The sequence below is a fragment of the Phalaenopsis equestris genome, unplaced genomic scaffold (assembly GCF_001263595.1).
Source record: "Phalaenopsis equestris unplaced genomic scaffold, ASM126359v1 Scaffold000272, whole genome shotgun sequence".
In the NCBI taxonomy this organism is placed as follows: domain Eukaryota; kingdom Viridiplantae; phylum Streptophyta; class Magnoliopsida; order Asparagales; family Orchidaceae; genus Phalaenopsis; species Phalaenopsis equestris.
The window spans coordinates 150,490-168,395 of record NW_018164714.1 but is presented as its reverse complement, the minus strand read 5'-3'; the positions used below and the strand labels follow the sequence as shown (position 1 = coordinate 168,395).

Genomic DNA, 17,906 nt, shown 5'->3' with positions numbered 1-17,906 from the left:
TGATATTGTTCGTAGACACGGACTTCAAATTATTCAACTCTAGAGGTAGCACATTACATTTCTTCAAAGGTTGAGCATATATACTTTTTTTCGGAATAACTAGAGTTGTTGTGCAGTGGTTTGGAGTAGTTTCTATTGGAAGCAAATTCCGACTCTTATTCACATCCACAATAGTTTCTATTGAAGTCACATCACTCTTATCAATCTTAATGTGAGCTAGCATCGTAAGGAATATATATGTTATGAATAAAGCATCATTCAATCAGACAAATACTAAACAAGCAATGAATCAGAAAACTCATACCTTCAGCAGCCAAGGCCTTATGCCTAATCTCAGGAGCATTATCCTCTGGCAACTCAGCAAAAGAAAGTGCGACTTCCACAGGAATGGCCTTCTTAGTTTCCTTACCTATAGAAGTGGGTTGATCTTCCTGATGAGCATCTACATAAGGTACATTTTCTTAAGAAGAATCTGCATAAAGTAGATCTTCCTTGTGAGCATCCGCATAAGACTGATGTTTCTGTGAAGCATATGTATATGCAATTTCATTAAATTTCAAAGCATTTGTTCTATTCAGTTAAACCTATTGATTAATAGATTGCTCCTTACATGTAAGTTCATTAAAAAAGAACTAGAATGTTAAAATGAATTCAGTGTCATTAAATTATTTGTTGAATTAATATTCTAAGAAGTTTTTTCAAATTATGTGTTATCATATGATTGTGACTCATTCCTTTGAATGCATCTCTGCTCGTGACAGGGAGTGAAATCTCTCAAATAGCTTATTTCCTTGACAACAAAGACATGCTCAACAATAGGAAGGGCAAAAGATGGCAGCTCTATAGCAGATTAAGGGTTTTACATCAAGGCTCTACAACAGAAGTAAAAGAAGTTACTTCTCAAGGAACTTTATTTTGTACCTTCTTTTTCTTCTTCAATTTTTTTTTTCTTTCCTGCCCTTCCTGTTGTAGATAATAGTTTTGCTTTGGGGATGCTAAGCTTCTCAGAGGGTGGACCTTCAATTCTCAGCAACTAAATAAATAGCCAAAGGATAAAGGCATTAAAGAAAAAATTACCATTGATTGAGAAAATAAAGACCCGCAACCCTTAATTATATAAAATGATATGGGGGCTCAGAAATCAAAAAATTCAAATCATACTGACATCATAAAAATAGTAAATCTTTCAAACATAAATATGTAGATTAATAAAAAGTTTCAACTTTTATTCTTTTGGCATATTAGAGTAAAAAATATAACATAATCGGTGAACTAAATATGTATAGTTAAATTCTAGTAGATTGAATCCAAGATTAGTGACAATTTGACAAACTCGAGATTTGGCCAATTTGGCCAATCAGCTTGCCTGGTCATTTCAACAGATTTATTCAACTAACCAATTAGATGAACTAATCAAACAAGTCAACTCAACAGGTTAACTACTTATTAACTCATCAAGAGTTGAATTGGATTATCAAAACATATCAATTGATTAGGCTACACATTTGGCTATAAAATTTAACCTTTTTTTAGCACTTTATGTAGCATATCTTAGACCAACCAAAACGTGTAAAAAGGGAAGGTCACTGTGTGTTACAGGGATCGAAATTTCACTATTAAAGACCTCTGTATAAATTCAATTATTAAGTAGATTTCTTAGATTCTTGTTTTTCTCTTCTGTTTTCATCTATCTCTATTTTCTCTAGTTTCATTTTGTCATGACTCTTGCCTAAGTGGTGTGAATCCACTGACATATCATGATTCAACCAAAATAGACTACAAAACTAAAGAAATTTGAATGCCATGGCCAAGTTAATACAAGAAAATGATTCAAATTATTCCCAATAGCCAGCCATTAAAGAGTAAAAGTGTTTGCACACTGTTTTCCCATAAATTTTGCTATTTACAGAACCTGCAATCATGTGAGCTCCCCATTAAGAACATGGGAAGCCTGGGTAATTACTCGAGCAACTCTCCAAACTTCGTGCTGCACAGATTGCCAGGAATATGTTGTGTTTGAAGTTTCCGCCTTCTCAACAGCATCATCTATACCGGGAAAAGATTTTGATCCATAACCGTTGTTCTGTGATGGCCCATAAATCTGAGAAAGTAAAATCGTTATTAGATTATCAGTTTCCAGCAACCTAAATGCCTCTAAAAGTATGCAATATACACCTCGTACCAGATGCTTGTACCAGGGCCTTCCAAACAGACCATCTTGATCGGTAAATGCTCTCTCCGTCATCATTAGCCGATCATTAAGCTCCCGAACTTTAACTATATCTTTTCTCCATTTTGAAAAGCAATTCTTCCCTTCTAATTCCTATAAGTATCACGTTTTGAGGCAATGATGCTTGTAACGTGTTTCAGAAACATAAAGAATAAGAAACCTTTGAGATACCTTCCTTTGGCTCTCAACTTTTGAAGCTGCCTTTTTGAAATTTTCTATAGACTTTAATAAAGGAGTAAAAGTCACGGGCTTTCCGATCAATTCATTTTCCAAAACCTTCGTGTTTTTCTGTTTTAAAAAAATAACACAAACTAAATCAAAAAATAAAAAAACTCCGGCATGCAATCTTATTGCCATGACCTTAACGTCTCTTACAATGATGTCAGACGCACACTCTGCTTCCATGCTTAAAGTAGAACAAAATTTTGGGAAAAAATTTACATCAGAAGCTCTTTATATATTTTTATAATAGAAGTGCAAAAAAAAATATCCAAAGAAAAGGACATCTGATTATAATTAAAATATGAGTGCAATTTTCTCTCAAGAAAAAAATATTTAATTGTCATTCTGTAGCACTAAAGAATTATCTAGTTATTATAATAATGCCACGTATCAAATCAACACCCCGCAACAAGTTGCATAGTACTTCCATGGATGAACCTACAACAGTATTTGCAAGTTAAAAAGAAATTTACCTGGAGCTCGGAAGCATAAGACATATAGTCAAAAGGTAAGAACTCCTCATCTGCCAGTTTTAAAGCAACCAGTCCCAATATGCTTGCAGCTGCAAGGCAAATAGTAGCAATATCATAATTAGACGATATCATTTTCATCTCATCCCAGCTCGAAACCAGCACAAGTACTCTTTTGATAACATCATTTGATGCCAGGTGATAAGCAACTAAGCAGAATCATTTAGATAAAGTTCTGGATAGATGAATTGATGGATCTTACATTGATCAGTGTGTTAGATAAAGTTCTGGATAGATGAAAAATGTAATTTTTAAAGAGCATGAGACATGAAAACAGACATCAGGCATGGGATATGATAGGACATATCACAGAAACAGGCATTACTACAAAAAGACATGGCTTAGTTGGCTCGATATAAGCCAGAGAGATTGCCATATTAATCCCCTGAGTAAAGTGGACTCCAATTTTTTTCAGGGCTTTGGGGAGTGAGTTTTTTTAATTTTAGTTATGAACGTGCATTAAAACAACTTCTGTACGGATTTACCATCAAGAAGATCACATACATTTTAACATATGTACCAAACAAAAAGCATAATGATCTATCAGACTGTAATGTTGGTTTAAATTATATTTCAGTGAAGTATCTGTAATTGCAATCACATCAGCATCAGCATTAGCCATTAGACTGAAATTTTATAAATCTCACCAAATCCATGCTTATAGAAATTATCAAAAAAAGTATATAACTGTACGCTATTTAGCTTACCAAAAAAAATATATACAAGATATTATTCACAATAACATCACAAAATACTATAAAACTGTGGTGAGTCACATGCAAGCCACCTTGGCTTAGTGGTTGAGAGCTTTGTCTTTCAACCAAGAGATCTAGAATTCAAGGCCTTGCATATGTGGTACGTGGGCGTTTACAATTAAATTCGCTCAGATTCCCAAAAATAAAACATAAAAAAAAACTATGGCAAGTCACCGTTTCCCAGTGTCATGTCTTCTCAATAATAAAAAAATGGTGGGCCTTTTTGATGGGGTATGTGCATTCTTATTTACCAATGCGTATGTACATTCATAGTTAACCGCTCAGGCATTCACGGAACATTTAATATACAATCATCTTAACAAGCTTCTATAGCAAATGAATTCCATCAAAAATAGGATACTGACAAATAAAAAATACATGTCATATAAGGTAAATAACTTGCAAGCAAATGGAAAGCAAGAGAGATTTCTGTAGCCACATGACTTTTAGAAAGATGAAATTTGCAAAGATGAAATTTGCCAAGTGACAAGTATCTATTAGATTACCCGCAACATGCCTATGGAAGAGTGGGTCTCCAAACTTCTGCATCCACACAAAGTCATCATACATGGAGTGATAAACAGGATAACCTACAAATCGTTCAAAGGATAAGACGCCTTAAATGGCAACAGGATCTACACAAAATAATTTAAAAAACAATAATAAATAGTACTGCATAAGAGATGCATAAATGAAACAATTAATCGTGGAGTGCCGAGTGGGGGTCAAGATACTAAAAAAAAACCATAAAATAAGAAAAGGAGAGTTAAATAGATAGGCGCTGATGTTTGAACTTTAGATAAATATGGGCCAGGCCATTATTCCAACAAATGAATGCCCCAATTACTCAGCATATTACAGGCCCTATGACGAATGAGCATTTAGTCCAATAAATATACAACAAAAGGACGGTTAATGAGCAAAGGGAAAAATGACCTTTGACGTTGAGAAAATAATACTTATGTCTAAACAATCCAAGCAGATGGTGCCCAATGAGCAAACTAATATTTTGGAGACCGAATCCTTTACGATGGAAATTCTCATGTTAACTGATGTCAAAAGCATTGTAATAAGCAATGCTTTGCGTATAATCTATTTGTTTCTTTTTTATTAGTTGGTTCATTTCCCTTTTGCTATGTTCATAATTAAGGAAATAAACAAGACATTAATGATGGCCAAGAGAGAAATATAGTTTATTTCCTGATCTAAGCTTAATTTAGATGATTTGATATGGGTTCAATATTAATTTAGCATAGTTTAAAATTACAGAGGGTTAATCAGATTAATTTATATAATTCATCAATCTTCATTTTCGTATAAATTAACCTAATAGTAGAAGACATGAATGACCCAATCCTACCATGCGCTCAGCATATAACCATGGTCATGCCTGCCATTTAGGAGGATCAGAAGTTGTTCACCGATCTAGCCCCAAAAGACACAAGTTAGGAGAGATGAACTCGACGAGCACTTTCACAAAAATTGCCATGAAATCATTCATGTAATGTTTTCAGAGGTTGACATATCACTCACTGGAAATCCTTAAAATGATGTCACCGTGTTCATGATGTATCACTAATTATTAAATAGAGAGTATAATAAGCAAACCGAATGTCTCGGTTGATATTCAAGAGCTTATTCAAAAGGATAGATATTTAGGGAACTCGCCGATCTGGGAATATAAGCCCCTTATTGGGATTCTCTATAGCGATGCACTGTAAAATTTGTAGAAAGAAATTCAGGCCATTGTCTGATATCAAGCTTAGGATGTGAAAAGTGGAGAGCTAGTCAATGTAAAATTTGTTGAAAAAATCTTGACATGAATCTTTTTTTATCATTGTGTAAATTTTAGGGCGTCCCATGGAAGCGACATGTTGTATAGCCTTAATATAGAGAAAAGTGTGCAATGGTCATTGCATTGGCTGCAGGTGTAGTGTCTAATAAGCAATAGTTCCCACATTACAGGCGGATGCGGGTAAAGAAATTACTCCATGAAACTATTATTAGGATAGAGTCTTGGAATATAGGTACTCTCACAGAAAAATTAATAGAATTAGTTGATCTTACGACTCATGGAAAAATAAATATCTTATGTATTTCAGAAACAAAATGTGTTAGAGAAAAGGCTAAAGAAATTAATAGTTTAGGTTTTAAACTTTGGTATTCAGGTAAGGGGCGCACTATAAATGATCTAAGTGTAATTATAGATAAGAGTTTGAAAAATAATGTTGTAAAAATTAATAGAATTATAGCCCTTAAGATTGCTATTGATACTAAGATTTTAATATTGTGAGTGTTTATGCTCCTCAAGTAGGTTTAGATATAGGCTCTAAAAAAAACTTCTGAAATGATCTAGAAGAATTAATACAAATGATATCATTTGAAAAAAGAATATTTATTGGAGGAGATTTAAATGGACATGTCGGTAGAGTGATAGAAGATTTTAGAATTATTCACGGCCGGAACGGTTTTGGAGTGATTAATGAAAAGGGTAAAACATATTAGATTTTGTTTTAGCGCATGATTTTGTTATTGCTAATACTTTATTCAAGAAAAGAGATGAGCATAATGGATCTAATAAAACACAAAATGATTGTTTTCTTATGAGAAGAAAAGATCGTTGAGAATGTAAGGACTGTAAGGTCAGTCCAAGTGAATTTAAGTACTCAATATCGATTATTAATTCTGGATTTTAAGATGAATAGTTGTGAAATGAAGAATAATAAAAATCATTATCACAGAATTAGATGGGGGGCGCCTAAAAGAGAATTATTTTTATGAGTAAACTTCAAGATTTCAAATTTTGGGATGTTCATGAAGAAACAAACTCTATGTGAGATAAAGTAATAAATACTATTAAACAAGTGACAAAAGATGTACATGGAGAATCAAAAGAAGAATTGTTGACCTCATTTTTAGTGAGGTCTAGTCTAATCAAAAGAAAAATTTTTTATAAACGAAATAATTAGTGGCGGAATAATAATGTGAAAGAAATGATAAAATATAGAAGTTGTGATATAAAAATTGATTTAAATGTAAAAACTTAGAGAACTAAGAAAAATATAAAATGACCTGTAGGAAGTGTTAAGAAAACTACTACGAAAAAGTCTCCTTTTAATTTTTCCGCGGAATAGGATCACAAGATTTAAGAAAAATGGAACAAAAAATTTAAATACAGAAGCACAAACAAAGCAATTAGAAAATACACGCAAAATTTTTACGTTGAAAAACCTGAGGAAGAAAAAAAAAACACAGAACCACGCCACCACAAATTTCACTATGTAATTCAGAAAGTTTTGCAAAGGACACTAGTTTCTTCTCCATACTCACAAGAAAAAACTTACAGGACTTGCATCAACAATCTTCTCTCTTAGATCCAACACAAAAGTCATGCCAAATCACCGAAATCCACCTCTTCGACATGGTTGTCAAAGAATACAGAAGAAATCAACAGCAAAACTCAACAAAAATGCTTGAAATCAGGATTAAAAAACTGTAGTCTCATAATTAACTATTCCTGGCACCTGAGCTCTCAAGTAGTTCGCACCCCAGTGCCATAATTGAGCGCCTAAGCTCCCACATTGGGTGGCTAAGCGCCCAAAATGGGCGTAGGATTTCCACCTGCTCCGTCTAGGAACTCCCAATAGGCGCTTGAGCGCCCATAACCCGACATCAAGGCACCTAGAGCACTGTCTGCGTGAAAGCCAGCCTACCTGTTGCTCATGGGTGCTCCAATCAGACTCCACAACTAGCAAAATCTCCCACTTAGAGACTGATAACACTGAATTTAGTCCTCTGCACTTGCACCTCCATGTTAATCGTCTTCATAGTCACGTACTGTGATTATGTAACGTGGTGTGGCACCCCCAATCTCAACCTTCATGAAATCCACTGAAACCGAGCACAACTTCAATTTCTCAACATTCACCACCTTCGTCAACATATCCAAAGGATATTTCAGCCATATGTATCTTTTCCAGAGACAACTGCCCATTTTCTAGAAGAAATTGAATGAAATAATATTTGAGCTGGATGTGTTTCGTCCTAACATGAAAAGCATCGTTCTTAGCAAGATGAATCACACTTATATTGTCCGTAGAACTTTCCAATCCCCTGTTCCTTGCCCAATTCTGCCATGAAATTTTGTAGCCAAATCATTTCCTTGCTAGCATCAGTAATAGCAACTTATTCGGCCTTCGTCGTTGAAAGTGCAACAATTTTGTGCAACCTGGAAACCCAACTCACTGATGTACTCCCCAATGTAAAGATGTACCCCGTTGTACTTCTCCTACTGTCCACATAACCTGCCAAATCTGAATCTATGAATCTCTGTAGACTCATCCCTGCATTTCCATAACAGAGTACCCTGTAGACTGTTCCTCACAAATGACTGAGAATCCATTTTACCACCTCCCAATCATGTCTACCTGGATTGTCCATGTATCCGCTAACCACTCTCACTGCATATGCAATATCTAGCCCGGTACAAATCATCGAATACGTCAAACTTCTAACTACTTAAGCATAAGTAATTCTCCTCAACTGTGCTTGCTCTGCTTCAGAGTTTGGTGATAGCACCTTAGATACTTTGAAGTGACTACCAAAGGGAGTGCTGACTGGTTTCGCCTCATTCATAATGAACCTCTGTAGGAACTTCTCAGCATACTTTTCCTGAGACAATTTTAGCATTCTTGCACTTCTGTCCCTTCTGATTCTCATCCCAAGGATCTTCCTAGTTGAACATAAATCTTTCAACTTAAACTCACTTGATCATTGTTTCTTCTAGTCCATGACTTTCTCCATATATGCCCCTGCAATCAACATGTCATTCACATACAAAAGAAACAAAATATAACAGTTACCGGAGTGTTTGATGAAACAACAGTGATTTGCCTAGCACTTCATGTACCCATTGTCTGACATGAACCCGTCAAACCGGTTGTACCACTGTCTCGGAGCCCACTTCAAGTCATAGAGACTTTTCTTCAATCTGAATACCAAACCTTATTTGTCTGGAACCTTGTAACTTTGTGGTTGCATCGTGTATAACACCTCCTTAAGATGTCCATGTAAGAAATTTGTTTTACATTCATCCGCTCTAGATGTAGATCTTCCTCTGCTGACAGGCTCAGCACAACCCTGACAATCGTCATCTTTACCATTAGGGAGAAGATCTTTGTGTAATCCACCCATTCCTTCTGCTGGAAACCTTTCACAACAATTCTTGCCTTGTAGCGTTTCTTACCATCTGAATCCTCTTTCAGCTTATAGACCCACTTGTTGTACAGTGTTTTTTTGTCATTTAGTAATGCCGTCAAATCCCAAGTCTGATTTGACTCAAAAGATTGCACTTCTTCACCCATGGCGAACTCTCACTCTCTTGAATCTTCAACTTGAGTGGTCTTCTCAAAGCACTCTGGTTCACCATTATCAATTAATAATAGATAGTGTAAAAAGGAGAATACCTTTGTAAAGGTTGTTTCACTCTGTCGGATCTTCAGACTTTTGTAACAGATGACTAAGGAACTTCCAATGTTCCTTCTGATTGAGCACTTGTTCTTTCTTTATCTTCCTGATCACCAGTATCATTTATCTCCATATGTCTGGATTCTTTAAAAACAGTTAACGAACTGTCCTGAGTTTTGACACTGTCATTGTACATCTCCATTTTGTTGAATGTGATGTCTCTGCTTCTGATGAATTTATGATTTTGATAATCCCAGAACTTGTACCCAAACTCATTTGAGTCATATCCGATGAAAATGCATCTGACATATTTTGAGTCAAGTTTACTCTTGATCCCTGCAACAACATGCACATAAGCAGAACACCCAAATACTCTTAAATGAGATAGACATACCTTTTTATCACTTCAGACTTCTTCAGCTAAGCCTTCCTCCACAGGTACTAATAGACTATAGTTGATCAGATAAACTGTAGCATTTACTGCTTTTGCCGAAAACTATTTTGGCAAGTCTGCATGCACTCTTATGCTCCTAGCACGCTCCATGATTGTTCTATTCATGCGCTCAGCTACATCATTTTATTTTGGTGTCCTTGGGATAGTGAACTCTTGTCTGACCCCCTTTGTAACACAGAAATTCCTTAACTATTTATCCCGGTACTCACTACCATTATTTAATCTGAGATACTCCAGCTTCAAGTCTATATCATTTTTTACCATAGTCTTCCATTTCTTAAAGATTTCAAGTACATTAGATTTCTGCTTTAAGAAATAGGCACATGCCTTTCTTGTGTGATCATTAATGAATGTGACAAAAAAGCAAGAACCTCCAATGGATTGAACTTCATATGTGCATATGCACTAACTCCAGTTTCTTTGGTTTCACCACTGACCCGCTCTTGGAGAAGGGAACATTCTCCTGCTTGTCATAAATACAATATTCACAGAAATATAAAACAAGTGATTTCAGACCTTGAAGCTTATTTTTTGAAAGTAGGGGTTTCATACTTTCTCGCTCATATAATCAAGCCCACGGTGCCACAGATCTGCATCCGCCTTGGTTCCAACCACATTAATAAAATCAATCATTTCATGAATTAGATAAATAATGCCTTCAATGTTGCCCCGAGCCATCACCAAAGCTCATCTGTTCACGTTCCACGAATCACCTGTGAAAGTAGTCACGAGTCCTGACTTTGTCAACTGGCTCACAGAGATAAGACTTCTCTTCAAACTAGAAATATGTCTAACTTCAATAAGCTTCTAGACTGCTTCATTCGAGAACTTGATACAACATCACCCTTTACTACTATACTACATGCTTTGTTATCTCTCAAATAAACTTTCTCTGTATCACTCTGAGTGTAGTTCTTAAATTCACCTTTATTGAGGCAAGCATGAAAAGAGACACCTAAATCCATTATCTAGGATTCAGTGCTAGCTAGGGATAACATCAGGGAGTAATTTTGGATTTCACCTATAGAGACATTAGTAGAAAGACTACTTTCTTGTCCTCCACCACCAGCATTCTTTGGAGCTTTGCAGTCTTTCTTGAAATGTCTGCTCTAGCCGCAGTTCTAACAATCTCCTTTTCTTTACTTGGGTTTTCTTTTCTTGGACTCAGATCTGTCTCTGCTTGTATTCCTGCCCAGATTCTTTTCCCTATAATCAACATTCAACGTAGAACCTGAAGATTCATCATTCGTTGCTTTTCTGAGAAATTAATTTAGTATCAGACCCATGATGTCATTGAAGTTCAACTTCGAAGTCCCTCAAAAATTATTCGTTGTCGTTATAAAATCATCCCAACTTTTCGACATTGAAGATAGTATCACCAGTGCTCTAACCTCATCACCAAACTTGATCCCCATAGAACACAACTAGCTCGTCACGGTGTTGAAGTTATTGAGACACTGCCACTGAACTGTCTTCCACTATCTTCATGTTAAAAAATTTCTTCATCAAAAAAACCTTATTAGAAGCAGAATGTTTTTTATACATCTTGACCAGTGCCGCCATGCGATCCACCGTATGTTTTTCATTCACAATGTTGAATGCAATAAATGAGAAAAGTATCAACCTGATCAAACCTAGTGTCATTCAATCTAACACTTCCCATTATTCCAAATACATATATTCAAGTTTCTTTGAAATTCCTTGTAGTGACAAGTATAATTTTTTTTTATATAGCAAATCCTCCATCTGCATGTTCCAAAATGCGAAGTTCGTCCCATTTAACTTCTCCACCTTGAACCTTGCTTCTTCGTCCATTGCTCCCACTCGAATCGAATCCTCCGCTCTAATACTAGTTTGCTAAGAAAATTACTACAAAAGAGTCTCCTTTTAATTTTATCACTGTGAAATGGGGTCACAGAATTCAAGAAAACTAGAAAAAAATTTAAATACAGAAGCACAATCAAAGCAAACAAAAAAATACAATAGTTTTACTTGAAAAAACCCGAGAATGAGAAAAACTCATGGAGCCACACCACCACAAATTTTATTATGTAATTCAGAAAGTTTTACAAAAGATACACACAAGTTTCTTCTACACACTCACACAAAGAAATTTACAGGACTTGCACCAACAAACTCCCCTCTTAAATCCGAAGCAAAAGTCACGTTGAATCACTAAAATCCATTTATTCGGCACTCCTCACCTTCACCGGGTGCTTGTCAAAAATATAGAAGAAAGAAGCAGAAAAACTAAAAAAAATGATTGAAATCAGGATTAAAAAACGGTAATACTGTCACTAACTGTTTCTGGCGCCTAGGTGCCCAAACTTGGCTCCCAGGCACCAAGTTCTCGAGCATCTGACGCCCCAACGCCATAAGTGAGAGCTTAAGCGCCTAGAATGGGCGCATGATTTCCACCTGCTTGGTCTAGCAACACTCAATGGGTGCTTGAGCGCCTACAGCTCTGTCTGTGTGAAAGCCAACCTACCTGCTACTCATGAGTGCTCCAATCAGACTCCACACTTAACAGGGAGTCTAGGAGAACAATTTGTGACACTAAAAAATTTGCTTTTGGTGATATTTATAATAGATTAGATACTAAAGAGAGTGGAAAATATATTTATAAACAAGTGAAACAAAGAGAAAAGAAAAAATTTAACTCAAGTAAAGTGTATTAACGATGAAGATCAAAAAAATATTTTTCTTAGAAAAAGATATTCAACATAAGTAGGTGAGTTATTTTGATAAAATTTTCAATAATGTTTCAGAAAATACAATCAATCTTAGTAATCTTAATATCGTTAATAATAATATGTTTCATTTTTACTGTCATATTAGTAAAAAAGAAGTTGATGATGCTTTAAAAAAAATTAATGGGCTTGAAAGAAAACCAAGAGTGGAAAGTCTGTAGGAACTGATGATATCACAATTGAAGTGTAGAAATATTTAAAAGATTTGAAGTTTCTTGTCTTACTAAACTCTTTAATATTATTTTTAAAATCAAAAAGATGCCCGAGGAGTGAAGTAAGAGTATTTTGGTCTCCATTTTTAAGAATAAATGGGATGCATAAAAATACAAATTATAGAGGAATTAAGTTGATGTGTCATACTTTAAAATTATGGGAGAGAGTAATCGAACACAGGTTAAGACATATTACAAATATTTCTCATAATCAATTTGGATTTATGCCGCACAGGTATACTATGGAAGCTATACATTTATTAAGAGGTTTGATGGAGATGTATAGAGAGAATAAGGAGGATCTACATATTATTTTTATTGATTTCGAAAGAGCTTATAATAAGGTTCCAAGAGATATCATTTGGAGAGTTCTAGAGAAGAAAGGTGTTGATATGACTTAGATTTAAGTCATTAAAGATATGTATGCTAGAGCTATTACTTGTGTTCGAACAGAACAAGGATTGACCAAATATTTTCCTATTTCAATTGGATTACAATAAAGATTGGCTTCAAGCCCATATCTTTTTGCTTTAGTTATGGATGCTCTTACTAGACATTTACATGAGGATGTACCTTGTTGTATGTTTTTCACTAATGATATTCCTCTCGTGGATAAGACTAGAGAAAGAGCTCATGAATTTGTTGTATGTTTTTCACTAATGATATCCCTCTCGTGGATAAGACTAGAGAAAGAGCTCATGAAAAACTTGAATTATGGAGGTTTACTTTGGAGTCTAAAAGAATTCATTTGAGTAGAACTAAAATTGAATATGGAATATAATTTTAATAATAGTAGCTCTAGTGACAGAGTTGTAACTATGAGTGATCAAATTATTAAAATGTGTGAACATTTTAAATATCTCATGTCTATTATTCAAAGTGATGGTGATATAAATGGGGATATTATTAGTAGAATTCAAGTTGGTTGGTTGAAGTGGAGGAATGTTTCAAGCCTATTGTGTGATAGAAAAGTACAGCTTAAGACTGAAAGGAGAATTTTACAACATGGTGGTGAGACTTGCAATGCTCTATGGCGCAAAATGTTGGCCTTTAAAAGAGAAGCATAAAACTAACTTAAATGTTGACGAAATGAGAATGCTTAGGTGGATGAGTAGCCTTACAATTAGAGACAAATCGCGAAATGAATATATTCGTGATAGTGTTGGTGTAACTCCAGTGACGGATAAAATTAGAGAGAGTCGTCTTAGATGGTTTGTTCACATTAAACGTCGACCGTCAGATGATCCGGTTAAGAGAATGGATATTTTAGATTCAATTATGTAAAGAAAGGTAGAGTTAAACCTAGAAAAACTTAGGCATATTGTATAAAAAATGATCTTAATTTATTAAAATCAAATGAAAATATGACACTCAATAGGGCGCAATTGAAAAAAGGATTCATGTAGCCGACCCCGCTTAGTGGGATAAAAGCTTGTTGTTGTTGTTGTATTGGGATTCTCTGTAGAAAGTGGGAAACAGAAGAAATAATCACGCTATTAATCACCCAGCGCGAAGAAAACTAACAAAACATGGAGATAGTCCCCTTCATTATAGTCAACACCCTGACAACTCACAAAGCCATATTTGGTTGTTCTCTTCTCAATACTGACATGACATTTAAACGTGCTAATTTTTCTTCTGCATTTACTAATTTTTTAGGATATTGCACTTTAATGAAAAGTATTTTCATACTTTTGTTGTAGGTAAAGCAAGTTAATCAATTAGAGCAAACTAAAGCGAAAACGAAGTGAAACATAGCAATTGGAGCAATGGAGCTTGAAGCTAAATTGGCGCAAAGGAGCCAGTTTTTTGCGCATATGGGCCATTTCATATTTAAGTTTTAGGGTTTAGGGTTTAGGGTTTAGGTGGTTTAGGGTTTAGGGTTTAGGGTTTAGGGTTACGCCAACGCCAGATCTTGGCGCTTGGCGCTGCACCCCGTAAGCATTCCAGGAAAGTGGCGCCTATGCGCCCCATATTGGTTCATAGGCGTCAGTTTTTGTTCCTTGCCGAAGGAGGAAGTGGCGCCTAGGTGCCAATTCATGTTGTCAGCCAACAAAGCCAGTGGCGCCTAGGCGCCACAATTGGGTGCCTAGAAGCCAGAACTGCCCAGAGCAGTTTTGCAGCAGTTGTTAAGCACAATATCAAGGATTTTTGAAGGGAGAAACTCATTAGACGCTAAGAGGAAGGATAGGCGAGTTCAAGGAAGGATATAGAGCACAAGGATTTCAAGGAAAAAGTGTGAGTTTTTCAATATTTTTCCTATTTTCACTTAGAATTGTGTGAGAGGTGCAAGAATTTGTTGTGAGATTGCAAGGAGAGCACTGCTTGATGGATTTTTTCTTCATTTTCTCAGAAAAGAAGACAATTTCTTGTATTTTATTATCTTGTATTGAAGTATTTCTTGGAAATTGACTATGCTTTAATATAAGGTGTTGAGTATTGTGGTTTTCTCCATGAAGTCTGAGTATTTTTTTTTGTTTCATTTCTTTTGTAATGGATTAGCAGCATGCGTAGGGTTTAAACTAATGTAAAATCTTATTACTTTAATAAATGTGATGATATTTCATCTATACTTCATTTACTTTGTAAATTGGTCAGTTATAATGTTAAAATTCGTTGTGAACCCATAAGACCCGGGAGGGCAATAACCTCAAAAAACTGGTAAATATCACACTAACCTTTAGGGTGAAGAAAAAATAATCTTTAGGCTAGTGCAAAAAGATAGGGAGATGATTTTAGCGAGGATAACTAGAAGATTTCTAGGGTGGCAGACGGAAACTAATCCTATGCTAACCTAGGTTCTTTATACACTTGGAAAAGGGTGAAGAACGGGGATGCTCCTATTTGTCACAGATTTTACATAAGAATTCTATTTTAATTGAACCTACACTAGCTATTAGTCTCTTTACAAAAGGAGAGAACCTCTAATTAGCTTGAACTTCCAACTTAATTTAGCTTAATGTGATTAGTTTGAACCTTTTGATTAATTTAGTTTAGTTTACTTAGCTAAATAGCTAACTTAAGAGTTTATTAAAGTTAGTAAAATTCGTAGCTCACTTAAAATTAAACTTATTTCCTAGATAAGACTTTCTAGATTCAGTTAGAGCCTAGTTCAAGTCTGTCAAATTTACAAACTTCCCTATGGGTTCGATACTTGGGACATAAAGAAAGTATTATATTATTTGAGCGATACGTGCACTTACATGTATACCTGGAGTGAAGTGATTAGGAGTGAAAAATTAAGTGGTTTAATTTATGAAATTTATTTTCAAAATTATAATATCTAAAACATAAATCAGTAGGTATAGAATAGAGTAATCGGAAGTCAAGTTTTTGGCGTCGTTGTCGAGAAAGCTACGGTAAGAACTTTAAGAGAATTTTAGTTAAATCTGGAAGACTTAGATTTAAAAATTATATTGCTATTATCTAGTGTGCTTATTTATTATTAGTTTATTTAAAAGAAAATTCAAAATATCAAAAATATTTTTTAGTGCTTGAAGTACCGGATATATGTCATATTAGTTGAGTTTTTAGAGTTGAATGTGTAGTTCACGTACTGTAGACCTCGACTATACCACTCAGAACTAGAGAAAACTTTTAGGAGGATTAGAAAACCCTAAGGAGAAAACTAATGAGTAATTGAAATATGTATGACCTTGAAATTCGTCGGGCTGACGACGTTAAACCGAGCTCTTCATGGGAGATAACCCATAGGTTATCTATGTTAGTGTGTTTGAGAGTTGTAATTGTTTGAGGAGTGATGTGTTTGTTTTAGTGTGGATTGATCAGTTTGATTGATGTTGGTGGATGTTTGGATTGTTAGTGTATCATGAGTGATGTGATTCCTTAACTTCTTGTTGCGACTAGACTTATATTTATTTTCTAGTAGTAGTTTGATTAACGAGTACATCACAAGTCAGTTCTAAAACAGACTTGAGGATTAACTGAAGACAAGATGAGTTTGGACATAGAACAAGTCTATCTACATTTTGTTACTTCTTTATCTGACCTTATTTTCTTCAATATGGTTCAATAAACCAGTTGAAGAATGATCTTACACTACCCTTATAACTGTTAGAGATGCATACTTAAAGGGATAAGGAAATGTCTGAGGTTGGTACTCGCGAGCCAATATATGAGGAATAATTGTGTCCATGGGGTTAGAACCTATAAAAGCATTTAAAAGTGCCCAATTGATTAGTGAAGTGATTCCGTGAGAATTATAAGGAAATGAGGGTGATGAGATGGAGGAAGAATTGATCTTATTTATGTATTGATGTTTTTGTATGTGTTACAACAGTATAGAGGGTTTGAGGAACATTAAAATATATATTTCTATGCTAATACCTGCTGTGCTAGTTAAACTTTTCCTTAGTTTAATTTCATTCAACATGTTTTTGTTTAGATTTACTTTCTGCTGCACATTACTCTATCGTGATGAATACTTGTAGATATTTCTGATAAACATTTGTGGCAGATAGAATTTCTGAGTTGTTTTTCTTCCCTTTTATATTTTCTGTACTGAATGTTATACATGTTAAAACTGTTTTTCTTCCCTTTTATATTTTCTGTATTGAATGTTATACATGTTAAAAATCAAGTTTGAGGGAAGAAAAATATTTTTAAAACTTAATTTTATATGTCCTCAAGAGCTTGTATTTAATTCGATATCACTTTTAAAATGACTTGTGGTATGTGGTGTTATCTTTAGGCTATAATAAAGTTGATTTTATGAATGTTAGAAAAAATTTAATCGGGATTCTATGTGAAGAAAACTATTCTAGAGTTAGGATATTTTGTAGGAAACATTAGAAAAATGATTTTGTTATTTATGGTAGAAGTGAGATGAATATTTGAAAAACTAACATTCCTAGATTTACATTTTATGAGAATTGAGCCTTTATTAAAACTTTTTTTAAACTAATACTTACACTTTTGAAAAATGAGAGAAAGTTTTGAGTTTTAACTTTAGGAAAAGGATAGTGAGATTTAAAACTAATAAATATCTATCCAGATATAGTAATACTCACATGAAAATAGAAAGAATTAAAAAAAATCATAAAAAAAGTAAAAAGAAATGAGAAGCCTAATAAAAAATTGGTTTAACTTGAATCTTTTTAAAGAGAAGACTTAGAAATAATCTTAAGTTTATTTTTTATTTTAAAAAAAATACTTGTCAAACTGGTATTGATAGGGTGCTTAAATTTTTTTTAAAACCTTCTAAATCTTTAGTTTGACAAATTTCAATAACTGTTGAAGTAAATAGAAAATCAAGATTCTTAAGTTG

General features: G+C 34.5%; 1 pseudogene; it reads right to left on the bottom strand.

The window, feature by feature from the left end:
• Positions 1-1,785: 1,785 nt before the first annotated feature.
• The window catches only part of LOC110024741, a 46,370-nt pseudogene continuing 30,249 nt past the window's right edge, over positions 1,786-17,906 (bottom strand).